The sequence below is a fragment of the Microchirus variegatus genome (genome assembly GCF_963457635.1).
Source record: "Microchirus variegatus genome assembly, chromosome: 3".
In the NCBI taxonomy this organism is placed as follows: domain Eukaryota; kingdom Metazoa; phylum Chordata; class Actinopteri; order Pleuronectiformes; family Soleidae; genus Microchirus; species Microchirus variegatus.
Window position 1 is genome coordinate 31,501,058 of NC_139804.1, and position 13,611 is coordinate 31,514,668.

Here is a 13,611-nt window from a genome sequence, read left to right on the forward strand (position 1 = left end):
GACGGGAAAGTGGATAATGTATAAAACTCAAACAATACAACTTGGAAATGATTACTACTAATAATAGGGAAATTGTAATATTAACATGATGCTTTGTCTCATTCCAACAATAACACATTTGTGTGTGCATGCATGGGAATGGGAAATCCTGAGAGAAAACCACACAGCACACACAAGTCTATCAAGAGCACATTCCTGATTTTCCCAAGCACCCAGAGAGACTGTTAAATAATCTTCCTTACAGTAACAGATACAGTTCAACTCATGGGATAACACACTTCACACTCCAACATCTCACCTCTTCCTCTATACCCGACTGTGATGAGGGGAGATAAATGAAATGAGGGCTGGCATGTTCCCTGGACATTTTAATTAGCTCGTCTTTAATTCAGCCTGACCCTCTTTCAACTTTGATCAGCGAGCGGAAGCGCTGATAAGGACCTGTCACTCACATGCAAAACACTGGGGTTACTCAACGGCAAATTGTCTCTTCGCAAGTCGCAGATGCTCTCTACCTGCGCTGTCATGGGAGAACCGTTCACGGCTCAGTGAAAACTAAAAATCCAAATGAGAATGGAAATATAGAGCGCGGGATTTTCAGTACAGGAGTGAATGCAAATACAGTCCTTGATTATCAAAAGTCAGGAGAATTCTGGAGGTAGAATATATTAAGTTGTAGTTCCAAAGACAAGCATTGGGCTTCAATTAGTTTTGAAATGTCATGGGTCTTAAGCTTTATGAGAGGCAGCTGACAGAAAATAATGGAATGAGAGTCGCCCCACACTCTGTCAGATAAGAGAAATTATAATGCAAAGTTAGCATAGCATTAAGTAAATATAGAATACCATTAGGCTATGATGTTAACTGAATTGCTTTGTTTCTTCCATTTCCTTGAATAATTTGTAAAAAATGAGAGACAGATACGTTAACAACTGTTTTTTATAATTAAGATTAAGATTCCCTTATTAGTCCCGCAATGGGGAAATTCCAATTACTGCAACCGTGAATTAGTGAACACAGCACAGCACACAGTGAGGTGAAGTACAAACTAACCCGGAACTAACCCCTTGCTCAGGGGCACTTCAGCCGCGTGATAAACTGGTAAGCAGACTGGTCGGGGATCGAACCGGCTACCTTGCTGTCGCAAGCTCGAAGCCCTAACCACTAGGCCAATGTTAACAAAAGAAATCACACAAGTGTTTTCTGGGACGTACTGAAAAAAACTGATTGTGCTGCATTATAATCCAGGGCAACCCATAGGCAAGTGGAAAGGGAACCTGGCCAGTTCAAATACCCACCATGGCTATAGGGTTCCCCGAGAGCAAGGTAAACAACCCCCATTGCTCCACAGGTGCTGCTCAGTGGCTGCCCACTGCTCCTCGTCAAAGGAGGTTTATACTAGAGGATGGGTTAAATGCAGAGAAGGAACTGATAAAGGATTAATTTATGTATTTATGCTGATCATTCACTCATGTTCTACCACTTTATCCTCCACATGAGGGCCACAGGGGAGCACTGGTGCCAATCCCAGCCGACAGGGTGCACCCTGGACAGGTTGCCAGTCCATCACAGGGCCACAAAGAGGCAATAAACCATCCACTCGTCAATTTAGAGTGTCCCATTTACCTAATCCCCAAATCTGCATGTTTTTTGACTGTGGGAGGAAACAGGAGAAACCCCGAGAAAACCTGGGCGAACATGCAGAAAGGCACAAAGAGTCTCTGGCATAACCTGAAATACCAAAGCTAGAGCAGATCTTTGTCAATCTGTGTTGTCCTAAGAAACAAAGACATAACATACATCCTCTCACTGCTCTTTGTACACTAAACTGTAATACGTTCAAAAAGCGTTATAAGGGAAAGTCATTAGTTAACGATCTTTTAGCGTTTCAGCTGACAAATACAGATGATCATCTCTAACAAGGTGAGAAACTTTAACCTGCCGTTAAATAGACATTGCATACACAGTGCAATCATTGGACCCTTTTGACATTTCAGAATAGGTCTGGGATTAGGATGTGCATCCAATTTTTGCATCCATTAATAACCAACCATAACTGCCCTATTAGCATAATCAAATGGAACTCAGTGGTTTCTATGAACTTGAAGGAGTACCGTCACAATCACTGTCTTTACGCCACCAAACAGTCATAATCCAGCTCTGACCTCCTCTGCCCCATTATCATTAGATCTTCCATGCCAAGTGGTCCCATCCATCAGCCAGCTTAGCCTGTGACAGCAGCAGTTTGTGAGTGAGTGTGACTCGTGTCCCCTTCCAATTTGTAAATGGGATTTCAGAGCATCCGCAAATGCCTGAAACAATACCACCCCTGACCACACATCGCTGGAGCCAGCTGCCGTGGCTACCAGCTGCTGCCCTTCATTCTCACACTGATTTCGTCTGGAGATGCTGAGGTGACTTTGACGATTGCACTCGTTCAATTATTTCCTTCTGTGCATCTAATAGAGTCACATTCATTTATTCTTAATTTATTTATCTACCAAATGAGTCCGCTGTCGGAGCCAATCTCGGCCTGGACAGGGCTAAAGTGCGGGGTACAGGTCCTGGACAGGTCGTCATACCACTGCAGGGCCAACAAATGTAGAGACAAACAACCATTCACCACTCTCACTTTCACACCTTCTGTATAGTCGAGAGAGCCAGTGGGAGAAACCAACAACCTTCTTGCTGCAAGGCAGCAATACTAGTCACTCCACATACAATCCAAAGAAAGTGCAATTTATCTTAGTTACACACAACATACTATAAATTCATCTCTTGAGCTCCTCACAGCAAGACAACTCCGCAAATAAAATGAAGACACTCTTAATGCTCTAGCTCTTGAGACACATTGTGCAGACAAGACTGGAAAAAAAAGGTATCCATGACTTCAAGGGCTCAGTCGTTCCAAGTATCTGAGGTCTTTGACGGTCTCATTCTCCTTTTTTCACTTTTGCCAAAAACCCTTCATCTTCCAATTATCTCATGTTCTCTTCTGGTTCACCTTATACGTAAGTCATTCATTTCTCCTTAGCTCAATTATCCCTTTCTTTGTTATCTCGAATTTCACCTCTCCATGCAACAACTCCACCCTGAGCTGACCTTCTCTCTGTTTGTGATTCCAGACGGAGGACCTGTAGAGGACAGTCGCTGCGATTCAACAGGGCAATATGGTAGCTAACGCAAGACCTGGGCACTGGCTGCATTTACAGATATATATATACGACTCAAAGAAAACTAAGAAAACCGCTGAGCTACAACGATAGATCTGTGCCACAGAGAGTAAGAGTGACTCCATTATACACTTCCAAAACTAGATAGCAGAAATTACAGTGCGTGTTCATAAATAACTCTGACGCAAGTGGCAAAGAAGACTTTATGGAGGTTATGTTTCATGGTTTTGGATTTTCCAATTATGCACTGCAGTGCCTTGATAAAGGCCAACAGCAGTTAATAATGCTGACAAAAATCACTGCTCCGTGTTTGCAGGGCTGCACAGTGGGACATGCAGTGCAGTAGCCACAGTTAACGCGTTGAAGAAGAACCGCCGCTCGGCCCATTTTTAACGAACAATAACGTTCGTGTCAGTGAGAGTTTTATGCAAAAGCTTCGATCATCGCAGTCTAACAAGCTCAACCTGCTGGGTTTGTTGTTTCTCCACCACATCTTGAGTAAAGTAAAGCATATTTATGAAAATACTGAGCTAAAAAAAAAACAACACAGCTTGCATACTTTAACCCCCGAGTGCTTCTGACTTTTAGGGCCAATTCCAATTCCTATCTTAACCCTCAATCTTAACCCTCAAGCTAAACCCTTAATCTTAACTGGCCCTCAAAACCAAGTGTTGAGGGTTATTTTGTCACTTAGAAATGGGACACCCCTTAAATGCAGATTCGTCTTCAGACTGTGGGGGGCAGAATAACGCGAAAGTTGCATCCAGTCTGTCAACTGCAAAAAAAGAAAAACACATTTACGTCACGATTATTTATTGCGATCCGTTTGTCAGTCAAGTTATTAGGTTGTCAGTTAGTTATAAGATGATACTCATACAAATACCACAACCACGGACATATGCAGCTGACAGTTACCACACACCACGGCTTATTGAAAAGTAAAAGACAGCTTGTCCGCACCGGCCGGCTATTGACAAAAGATTGTAAAATAAAAATAAATGTTACACAACAATGACGTCAGTAATCCATAATATGGGCCTAAACTAAGATAATACAATGGTTTTCATCATTTTATATCTCTATTAACAAAGAAAATACTAAATTTGAAGCGTTCTCGTTTCGCTGCTTTTGGCACCATCTTTGTTATGTTAAAAAACACGCAATGCATTCTGGGTAGCCCTTGCTCCCAGCGGTGGTCTCGGAAAATTTCAATATTGAGGGGCGATACAGCCCTTAAACTTGCCCCTCAACTTAATTTTTCTGAGAATCGGGACAGCACTTGCACTAGAGGGAGCGTGCATTGAGATTGAGGGTTAAGCAAGGAATTGGAATTCACCCTTAACCTGACAGTTGCTGCTACTACGTGCAAGCAAGAATTTGCCACAGATGATTCAAGTCAATTCAACACTGATTAATTAAGAATTATAATGACTACAATTCAATAAACCAGGTATTACAGCATAAAGCATGTGTATGGTCCAGTATGTGTGAAGGATGGTTTTTTCAGGCTGTACCTACAGTAGAGGGAGTTGTGCTTCAATTTGAGCGTTCAATTCCGCCTGAGCTCTCATCTCGTAAGCTGTACCCCTTAAAGCTTTCAAAACCCTTAGATCCCTCGTACGCTTCCTCGCACGCGTGTATTCAATTTAATGCGACTCACAGCCAAGGTTTACCGTGTTTCGTTTTCCAGCGGAGTTGTCGGACACACACAATAGCAAGGTCCTGGCGATACTGGCGCATGAGATGGGGAGCAACAACGCGACGGACAAAACGATATTCTGCTGCTTGTTGGGCCGCAAACACGCAGCATAAATGTAAATATTGAGACAACTATTTAAACAGCTCTGATCAAACACGAGTCAATCAGACTGAAAGAAAGAGAGAGGAAAAACAAAACAATTTTGTCCACATGAGAGAGCTGAGAAAAACAGCAGTGATGAGCCAACACTCCAGTTTGAAATAACAATGAACAAAACGAGGAATTGGGAGACTTTTAGTGTATAACGTCTCATGCAGGACTAAGTGTGGAAACAGTTTTTTTTTTATAATACTAAGGGAACAGAAGTTCTAAAAATCCATTTATCATCCATTTTTTCCCCTCCTTCTTTGACCTCCCTCTTTTCTCACCATTAACTCCCCTTTATGTGACCTTTTTGCTATAACGCATTAACCTCTTAACACTTTGCAATAACCTCTTATTTATCTGAGCCTTTTAGTGGAAAAAGGTCATGTCGGACACAGAGGGACAAAGGAATGATGCAGATTAGGGCTGAAATTTTTTTTATGGAAATCACAATACAGCCTATACTGCAATTTTCAATTTTGTTTAAAGGGACAATATGTAGTATTTATGGGTTTATATGACCCAAAATCCACTTTTGTATACATATTATGTGCTCCTGCATTGTCTAGTCGCTGTATAATATTCTTTGTTTCATTTTCGTAGTGTTTCAAAAAGTCATGTTAAATAACATGGTCGCGGGCCGCGGTCGCATAGCCACTGTTAGCAGCGAGACGCCATGTTTCTACCGGAGCCTGTAAGGACAAACGCGAGAGAACAAATCAAGCGTCTCTTTACTTGTAGCAGGAAGTCCCGCCTCCACTCTCTCCGCTTTGTCTGCTACGGCCGCGGTAGCTCGCCCTCTCCCTCGCCTCACGAACCTCATCTGCTGACACGGAGAAAGACGACGAGGACGACATTTGACCGGCTGAGGACACCGTATCGCTCAGGGAAGGGAGGGGGTGAGCAGAGGAGCAGTTCTTTGTTGTAAATTTCAGCCTCTCCTCTAGATGTCACTATAAACTACTTACTTCACCTTTAAGCCAAAATGTGTTTCTGCACAAACATTAGACAGAAATGTTGTGTAGAAATGAGAATAACGATGTTAAAAATGACCATTCCACATACCATCGCAATCCCTGTCAAAACAATCGCAAATCAGATATTTATTCAAAATTGTTCATTCATTTACCCTCTTTGCATTTTATTTTATTTTTTAAATCTTTCTCACACTCCCCGCAAACCCTAACAGCGGAGGAAGAAGTACAGTTATTTTCTGTCCCAGAGGTCCCCGCAACGTTTTTCACAGAAGAAGAAAAGGCCTAATTAAGCACTTCTACTGTGCGCTGTAATCTTACAACCCTAAAGTCACAGCCTGAGGCTCTGAGAGTAAGCACAGCAGAATAAAGCACATCGACTTACACGGCATTAACAGCGACATGTACGTTTTTTGATGTCCTCGCTTTTGAGACAGCATCTGCCGTTTGATCATATTACAATACGCCCGAATTACAAAAAAAAATAACTCATTAGAGGCAGTGAACGATGTCATATATAAACAATCAAGATTCCATTAGCAAAAAAATGTGCTTCTTCAAGGACTTTCACGTTACAGACATGACAACTATAAGCCCCATTTGTACCAATATGACGGAGCAATAAAGCAAACTGTTGAAGCACTGACGACCACGAAACTGTCTTTCATTTTGGAAATTGTCAATTACGGAAACCTTGAAATCGCAAGTATTAAAATGGAACTTGGTACTGAATATGTAAAACAAAAAAGAAACGCATATTTAAATGCCATACAGAGAGAAACACATGCAGCAGACAAAATGACTTGTATGTCTCTGGTGGTGGTGACCCACAGACTTTAATTGCACCCATCATTTATGCAATCATGGGTTTACTGATTGCTTGTCAGTCATTATTAGCTAAAGGGAAATCAGTGAAATTATCTTTGATTTTTTCCAGAATCATTTAACGTTTCTACTCGCAAATAAATGAGCAGACATCTCCCAGAATGGCCCACTCAGCTCTCTCTGAAGAGCAATTAGCCGTGCAGCGGCACCATTGCGGTCACCAGAGTTATCCAAAGCAAGTTCTACATTGGCCCCCCGGTTTTTACTGTAGCTGTCTGCCAAAGTCATTTAATCTGCCAGGGAGCAGACAAACATCGGCGGGGCATTATCTCAGCTTCTCAGGAGCAGCCGGAAAGGAAGCGGGGGAAAAAAAAGGCAGGTGGCCCCCGCGGCAACATGACAGGAGGGCAGACTGAGGCAGACTCATGAATTCAGCTTACATATGAATATAAACACTTTTTCAAATGTATGTGCACACACACACACACACACACATTCTTGTACTTGCTGCATACTGAGGACTGGGTTGCTGACAAAGTGAGGACCAGCATTTCCACTTCACAACACAATTACAAATATCTACTTCATGAATGACATCTATAAAGAACTGGTTGCAGAATCATAACATTTCTGCAGGTGGAGCCCCAGAGCAAAAAGGGCTGGAAAACTTTTTCGATAATTTTTTTTTTTTTTGTAATCTTTGGTCCAAAATTTGACAAAAAACGTCATACTATACTATGTCGTCCAAAATTTACAAAAATCTTTGACAAAAATGTTGGTCCAAAATTTGACAAAAAAGTCATACTATACTATGTCTACCAACATTAAAAAAAAAAATTTGACCACAAATTTTTGGTCCAAAATTTGACAAAAAAGTCATACTATACTATGTCTACCAACATTAAAAAAAAAAATTTGACCACAAATTTTTGGTCCAAAATTTGACAAAAACGTCATACTATACTATGTCGTCCAAAATTTGAAAAAATCTTTGACAAAAATGTTTTGGTCCAAAATTTGACAAAAATGTCATACTATACTGTCATCCAAAAGTTGAAAAAAAATTTGTAAAAAAAAATTTTGGTCCAAAATTTGACAAAAAAAAGTCATACTATACTATGTGGACCAAGAAAAAAAAAAAAAATTTGACCAAAAATTTTTGGTCCAAAATCTGACAAAAACCTCATGCTATACTGTCGTCCAAGATTTGAAAAAAAAATCCGCCAAAATTTTTGGTCCAAAATCTGACAAAAACGTTATACTATACTATGTCGTCCAAAATTAGAATTTTTTTTTTTTTTTTTACAAATTGAGTATAGCATGTTATAGCAACCTAAGGAAGTGAGGACCAGCCAAAATGTCCTCACTCTGTAAAAATGACCTCACTTTGTTGGTTAAAAACCCTCACTGGTCCTCAGTATGCCACAAGTACAAGAACACACACACACACACACACACACACACACACACACACACACACACACACACACACACACACACACACACACACACACACACACACACACACACACACACACACACAGCTCCAAACTAAACACCCACCACGTTTTTTAAAACTTCCTCTGGAAAGGATGGGGGGAAAAAAACTTTACTGAATATGCATCGTTACTGCTAAGGGGGGTAAATTAGAATTTAATCCAAACAGTGGCTGGAGAATCCATGATGGGATAAACAAAGATGTGCAGTGATGATCTTCCGATGAGTGTGACATAACGGAATCAGTTTGACATCTCCAGTCAGGCTGTGCAAGAGGATTTACCCAGTGGCGACGCTGAACGCTGCTGTTGACACATACTGGGGGGGAAGTCACACGTCATCTGCACCAGAGTGATAACCAATGTGCACCTTGCACGCAAAATCTCCACTGTCCTTGAGCCAAAGTCAGTAAAAATTCAAATTCACTCAGCGGGAGTTGTCATAGGGCACTGATGCCACAGAGAAATTCAATTGTCTTCATACGGCAGCATTGGTATTCACAGCATCATGGAGCTGCTTGTAGAGGCTTAAAAAAATTCAAAACATGTCATCATGAATTTGATATGGGTGTGTGTGTGTGTGCATGTACACTCCATGCACTTGTGCCATGTCTTTAAAGGGTTGTGTGTGGGTAACAGCCTGGTTTTACATTGCTGAGGTTAAACCCCTTAACTTAACCCCCCACCTATGGTAATAGTGTGTTTTGGGAATAATAAACAACTCCTTATTTGACATCCTGAGGGTGTATGTTTATAGGTCAGATATTCTGGAATTAAAATGTGTTTTTTTTCCTCCGTCCTCCTTGTTGAGTCAACATTATGAATGAAGCCAAGTGAACTTTGAACTGTGACGTATTTCCAGATTTCACAAATTAAATCAGATTTTAAACATTTTAAAGGGGACATATAATGCAAAATCAACGTTTTCATAATTTAAATCCTTAGATTGGCACTTTGGAAGTCCTATCAAAAAAAAAAAAAATGATTCACTCATGTTTTTGTGGTCCTCCTCAGTCTAAGTACAGGAGATAAAACACGCAATGTTGAACTGCGCTCACTGGGACGTCACAATGCGCTAAATTCCTGGAATTGTTGTCTTGCAGAGCTCCGCTTTGTCCGTAAAACACGCGAGAGTGCTGGCGAGGGCAACCGTATCCGAAAACCGAAAGTCTGTGATAAGTTCTATTCTTGGCTCCACAGTGCAGCACAGAGTTCTACACAAACTTCCAGCCTCAGAGGATTTATCTGTCCAGTGGATACATGTTATATATGACGGCAATGTGCCTGCTAGAGCCTGCAAATGATCACTTTTCCAAATGCTAACTGCTGTTAGCTCCCAGTAGCCTCTGTGGCTGATGTCATTTCCTGTCCCTTTTTACTTTTTTTTAAGGTGGACCTAAAGAGATACTACTAAACAGAGTGTTCTGAACAGGGCTGTTTTGGCAGGGTGATTGAACTGCTGTGGTGCTTCATCCTTATGGTATTTTGACCAAAGCATGTCACAGACATGTTCATTAGGACACCAGGAAACTAGTTTAACTTGGAAAATAGGGTATAATTTGTCCCCTTTAAGTACTTTTTGCTATACAGTTGGTGAAAATTACTTTTTTTGCCTATAGGTTGTGTTGAAAAAAAAAAAAAAGGGATATAAGACACTCTTTATTGCAAATTCTTACAGCGTCTGTATATACTGTACGTTTTAACATAGTGATGGAAAAAAAGTAGCCAATGTCCAATGCTAATTGTTAAATAAGATAGGCTGAAGTTAAGGTAAGGGGATAAGAAATTAATTATGCATTACATTCTGTTCTGTTGATTCTAAAAATAAAACATTCTGAGGTTTTGAATCATCCCAGTATTTACCTGAATGGCTTCTGTGAAGCTTTCTATTTTCCCTCTAAATAGAGCACAGCAGGTGGCAGGTGGAGAAAAGTCTTTATAAAACATAGTCTTCAATATATTAAACAAAATGTGCTATAACTATACAATATATCTCTGCAGCCCTAAAATAAAATGCTGAAAATGACGGCCTGGTTTTATGTTGTAGGATAAAAGGTGACATTCATGCGTTATCTGGAACTTTCTTCATTTTGATGGCATTAATCTGAGTCAGATTAGAGTCAGGCCTGCAACCAGCAACATGCTGACAGGACATAAGTTGACAAAAGAAATGGGATTTTAAAAACGACGTGTATTTTCTCCTTGATATGCAAACACACATGATTGATCGTCACCGTCATAATTCTATCAATATTTTAAAAGTACCGCATCATCAATTCTAATGGGCTCGTGCAGTCACAGCAGTAAATATATTCGTCGACTTTGTTTCGCCCTTCTTGGCAACGAAAACTGGACAGTTCTTTTTTTTTGCTATAAAGTGACAAAAATAATGAAAGTTTTACTGATTTATAGCGTGCATCACTGAGGAAAAACAGCTTAATGGCGACTAAAAATACAGTATGTCTGTCATTCCGAAGGTAAAAATGTTTGGTTTTTTTAATGGCTCGCTTTTTCACGTGGCCAGACAAAAACCTCTCGATCAAAGGAATTGAAATAAAATAATAATTCCCTATCAGGCAAACATTGCTGAAACATAGTCCAATAAGAAGCTTTTGTGCTCTCAAGGTTGTGTCTCATATTTTGAGAGATAACTCATTTCGTCTGAAAGAAAATATCTTCTTAGTTTTTTTAATTAACAAGTACATTATTCAATTGAAGTAAAACGCAAGAAAATTTCACAATGAAGGCTATTTTAATGTTGGGTTGAATATATCAACAGACAGGGTCGTTTTGCTATTTCAAACATTCACCAATCAATTGTTTCCTAATTTTTCATTAAATGACTCATATTATACCCTATTTCTCCAAGTTAAACTAGTTCCCTGGTGTCCTAATGAACATGTCTGTGACATGCTTTGGTCAAAATACCTTAAGGATGAAGCACCACAGCAGTTCAATCACTCTGCCAAAACAGCCCTGTTCAGAACGCTCTGTTTAGTAGTATCTCTTTAGGTCCACCTTAAAAAAAAGTAAAACGTAACTTAAGGGACAGGAAATGACATCAGCCACAGAGGCTACTGGGAGCTAACAGCAGTTAGCATTTGGAAAAGTGATCATTTGCAGGCTCTAGCAGACACATTGCCGTCATATATAATATGTATCCACTGGACAGATAAATCCTCTGAGGCTGGAAGTTTGTGTAGAACTCTGTGCTGCACTGTGGAGCCAAGAATAGAACTTTTCGGATATTGTTGCCCTCGCCAGCACTCTCGCGTGTTTTACAGAGACAACAATTCCAGGAATTTAGCACATTGTGACGTCCCACTGAGTGCGGAATTCAACATCGCATGTTTTATCTCCTGTACTTAGACCGAGGAGGACCACAAAAACATGAGCAAGTCATCTTTTTTTCACAATTTACCGACTGATAGGACCTCCAGAGTCCCACATATAAGGATTTAAATGATTAAAAAGTTGATTTTGCATAATATGGGACCTTTAACCTTTATCACCTGCTCCTGATTCACTCACCAATTTCCCTGCATTCTCAAGAATTACTTCCAAACAACTTCCAGAGAAATCACCCCCGGAACTTGTTGCCATCACTGACAGTTTTATTTATAAACGGAGCAGGCGATGCAGCATACTAATCACAATCGAAGGAGTGTGTTTTCCCTGGCTCAGTCGTTTCTCCAGCTCACAGGAGCAACACCAGACCTTTTTAGAACTGCTGACAAAATTGGAGACGTGGGCAACAATTCAGAGGCCTGTCCTGATCTTCACCACCAGTGATGTGCTGGATTGTTGGCATTTTTTTTTTTTTTTTTTTCATTAAATCCTTGTACACATAGATTCTCCCTATGTCAACATAATACAACCGTTGCGAAAATGGGTCTACAATACACCTATTTCAATTACCACAGAAATAAATAATAAAGAAAAGTAAGTTATGATATGCACGCTCTTTAAAAGATAACTCTAGGAGAGCTGACAATGAATCCAGTCTCATATCTTTGTCAGTGATCTGCTCAGCGACGCGGCGTGCATCTTAATTGTCCAAAATTTGACATTAACAACTTTTAAATTCAATGTTTTAACTATATCAATATAACAGATAAGCCGATGCCAGCATGGATAATAACCGGGCACACAAAGGAAGGTAAGTTTATAGCACACAAATGACACAAAGACCTTATCCTATCCTATTCTTTCCCCCCCTCTCTGCTTCACTCATGTCATGGCTGAACAGGAGCAGGCGAGTGGTGGCTGATTATTACCCCATATCTTTCTCCTACCTTTGATCTCCTGTAGTGTGGGGCTCTAATCCATCTTACATCACAGGAAACTGTCTGATCGGGGGGTGGTCGTCGTAGCCACTTAGCTTCTCCTCATCTCACATACAGACAGTGTGTCATCAGCTCTCACACAGGTGTGTGTGTGTGTGTGTGTGTGTGTACGCACTCAAATACACACACAATCCAGGCTGTGCAGACTGCGTCGCTGCTCCGTTGACAGACGCTGCAAGAGGAAAAGAAAGAAAAAAAGAGTCAGAAAAAGGCAAGTAGGTGGGATTTTACGAGGCACAGACGCAGACGTACAGTATCACCGTAGAGCACGATCAATTTTGCACTGAACATTGTTTTAGTAATATCAGACATTTATGAGTGTATGTGAGGCAGTAACAAAAAAAAAATGTATAAAGTCATGTTTTGCCCTGAATACTGTCCTGAAACTAAACTATACATTTTTTAAAAGCAACTTCAGAACAGCCGCGGTGTTGCATTATGAATCACATCACTGGTCAGGTATCAGCGATTGTAGTCTGGCAATCTGGAGAGCGGCTACGCAGAGTTTTAGGGGAGACGCAGAAGTCTCAGGCAAAAACACTTTATTAATGCGCAATGCATGGAGGAGAAGAAAGATGAGTTGACCTAGTGTCAGGCCACCCATTTTAAACAGCAGTGCTTCGTGATGCGCATTCAAAGCACAACATGGTCCTCACATGGCACAGATTGTGTTGCGGATACGAGTTTTTCTGTCTCCCACTGAGAAAGAGACTCGCTGACCATGAGACTCGGAGATGATGCCCGAGTTGTTGTGGCTATCTATCTTATGACTGAGGTCAAAGCTACACTAAGACAGACAGCGAAGTGCTGTTTAGAGAAAATTACTTTTGAGCGTGCAGAGAAGCATGGCATGAGACCATATACAGAAGTAAAGCCCAGATAACGTGTTGAAAAAAAAAAAGACCTTAAATTGCCTGTAAAGCAATTAAAAATGTCGCCGACTCACCACTCATC